The sequence below is a fragment of the Anneissia japonica genome, unplaced genomic scaffold (assembly GCF_011630105.1).
Source record: "Anneissia japonica isolate Jap-2015-1 unplaced genomic scaffold, ASM1163010v1 scaffold2652_len1590060_cov184, whole genome shotgun sequence".
Classification (NCBI taxonomy): domain Eukaryota; kingdom Metazoa; phylum Echinodermata; class Crinoidea; order Comatulida; family Comatulidae; genus Anneissia; species Anneissia japonica.
The window spans coordinates 24674-27895 of NW_022699919.1; the positions used below are offsets into that span (position 1 = coordinate 24674).

Below are 3222 nucleotides of genomic sequence, written 5' to 3' on the forward strand. Positions count from 1 at the left end.
TTTGATTCCAGATCTGCATGATTCATATTCCCATTCATCTTATAAGCAGTGGCGTAACAGGCGGGGGCAGGTGGGCAGACTGTCCCCCCTGACGGTTTTTACTGGGCTGACCAAGCCGTGGTACCGGTCTGTAAGAAGAGAAAAGAAAGAGGGGAGAGGGAGGGAAAGAGAAAGAAGGGGAAAGAAAAAGAAAGGAAAAAGAAAAAGAGAAGAAAACAAATAAAGACAAGAATAAAAAGGAAGCTATAATGAACAGATATCACAATACCCCGGCCTGCAACCCCTTCTCCACTTCAAAAAGTGTCCATAGCGCATTTGATCTAAGCCACCAGATATTCTCCGCAGTGGGGCGTAACCACCGGGGGACAAGGGGAAAATATACATCTGTGGAAAATCTTTCCCCGTTGAATGCCCTTTCACCCGGGAAAATGCCTGAAAACCTCAAATTTTAAATCGCATATTTTGTTGAGGTAGGCCATATTTCCTCTAAAAATTGCACATTTTAGGGAGTTTTGATCAATTCCGACAAAATTAGAATTAAAAAAACAAAAATTTTTCCCGAGCTTCGCGCGCATTTTTTAATGTTAAAGCTTGTGCTTGCTCTCCTTTGCCTTTTAAGTTATAACAGATAGTCCCAAACTCAAGAAAAAAATTTAATATAGATCGTTTTACCTAAAAGAGGGGCCTTAATGTGTAATGATGTTGAAAGAATATGTTTGTAATAAATAAAGCCATAAGGAAAATGCTTATTCAGTTTTAAAAAAAACGAGTGTGGCCATATATAACATAAGAGCATTTCTTGTTGAGGTAGGCCAATTTCCTCTAAAAAAAAAAAAAAGCACATTCTAGGGAGTTTTGATCAATTCCGACGAAATTAGAATTAAAAAAACAATTTTTTAATTTTAATTTTAATTTTTCGCGCGCTTCGCGCGCATTTTTTGATGTTGAAGCTTGTGCTTGCTCTCCTTTACCTTCGAAGTTATAACACATAGTCCCAAACTCAAGAAAGAAAATTTAAGATAGATCGTTTTACCTAAAAGAAGGGCCTCAATGTGTAATGATGTTGAAAGAATATGTTTGTAATAAATAAAGCCATAAGGAGAATGCTTATATTCAGTTTTAAAAAAACGAGTGTGGCCATATATAACATAAGAGCATTTCTTGTTGAGGTAGGCCAATTTCCTCTAAAAATTGCACATTTAGGGAGTTTGGATCAATTCCGACGAAATTAGAATTAAAAACACAAAACTTTTTCGCGCGCTTCGCGCGCATTGGTTATGGTTAAAGGTTGTGCTTGCCCTCCTTTACCTTCTAAGTTATTTAAAAACATAATAGTCCCAAACTTGAGAAAGAAAATTTAAGATAGATCGTTCACCTAAAAGAAGGGCCTCAATGTGTAATGATAGTGAAAGGATAGGCCTATGGTTGTAATAAATAAAACCACGATCAAAATGCTTATACTTCGTTTCAAACACACGTGTGTGGCCTACATTAATAATAAAATAAGCCCTATGCCGTATTGTTTTCTATATGGGGTGGGGGGTATCACACCAAGTCATAAATTACTAACCGGGAAAATTATTACCTTTGCCCCCAACCCCCCGACCCAAGACCCCTGTTACGCGCCTGATTATATGTGGGGCCCCCCACTTTGAAAAACGTTCCGCCGGCCCTGGAGTTATACTGTAGTTTAATAGTATTATGGGACCAAGAGATCTCCGTGTGGCTACCACCAGTTTAGCTGACTGAGCTGGCTGAACCTCTTTAAATGACCAGATACATAAAACCTTACCTGTCAAGATCAATCACTTCTCTCATGGTCTCTGGTAATTTTTTGTTTGCAGTTTCCGGTAGTAGCAAGACCAGTAACCCAGATAAAATAGCAAGTACGCTAAATATTAACAACGATAATGGTTGCCAAAAACTGGAGACGTGAAGAATGTATGGAGACAGAATTGCTCCTATCCTTCCCGACGTAGAAGAAAAGCCAACAGCAACTGATCTGTAAATATTGTTTTTTAATCGGTTAAGAGTAGGTATATCATTTACACTTAAATATCGCAAAGTATCTAGTATATAAACAAGTAATTTCACAAAAATTATGTACTGTATAGGCTTACACTAAGAATAATGTAGAGTACACAATGTACAATGCGTTAATAATGCGTACAGTACGTTAATAGAAGAGATCAACACTATAAAATGTAAACAGGATTTAATCTAAAATATAAAGAAGGGATGTAATGATTGTAACGTTATTATGACTCAAGACTAAATTGATTGAATAAAGTTAGCAACGGCGAAGGAGTCAAAAGTGTACTTCATGACATCATTACAACTACCTATGATCTGCGACTGTCTAATTTCATCATCCAATCTTTATAACATTGATGACCGCATGGCAATGCTAATGGCATCAACATCTACATCAACATTTCTATAAATTTCATGGCAACCTCAGACAGATCAGGCTTTTTCTTTTTTTTTATTTATTTATTTATTTTTTATGAAGCAGCCACATAGAAACTTTGTTCATGCTCTTACAACTTTTAAACTCGATTGGTTTGTCTAATACACAAATATTAAAAATAGAACTTAATTCTTGTATCTGGTTCCCAACTTTGAATGCATTATCCCACATTTAAGAAACTGCACTGCGCTTCCAGTCACTGACCGCATTTATTCATTCACACTTTTCATTACGTCTCGAAACTCATCACACTCCGTTCAGTTCATAGCTATTCAGCTGTCTTTACAGAAGCTTTAGTACAGAAATCCTTAAATTGATTATCCATTATAAGGAAAGGTTATACATGCAAAGAAAATACAAACGGAGTTTAAGGAAGTCATTTGTGAAATTGATTTTTGATCAAACTTACCTTTACCAATAGGCCTATTACCAATACAGTAATGCATCTAATACCACAATATCCAACTTTAATATACAAGCTTACCTTAATACTATTTGCCTGTTTGCCATCATCTGAATGGTAGTATATAAAAACCCGTCTTGGCATTAGTACTATTGCCTGATGATGAAGTGTGTCATGTCGAAACATGACGTTTATTATCATTCATTAAGTTACTCTGTATGTTCCAACCCAGATAATTTCACGTTGTCTTTACTTTTATACGAACCTTATAGGAGTTGGGTAGAGTTCAGCCGTGTAGAAGAATATGATACCAAATGCAGCTGTTACCCCAAACTTGCCGATCATAGCG

General features: G+C 36.4%; 1 pseudogene; it reads right to left on the bottom strand.

The window, feature by feature from the left end:
- The window catches only part of LOC117103164, a 17689-nt pseudogene that overhangs the window by 2676 nt on the left and 11791 nt on the right, over positions 1 to 3222 (bottom strand).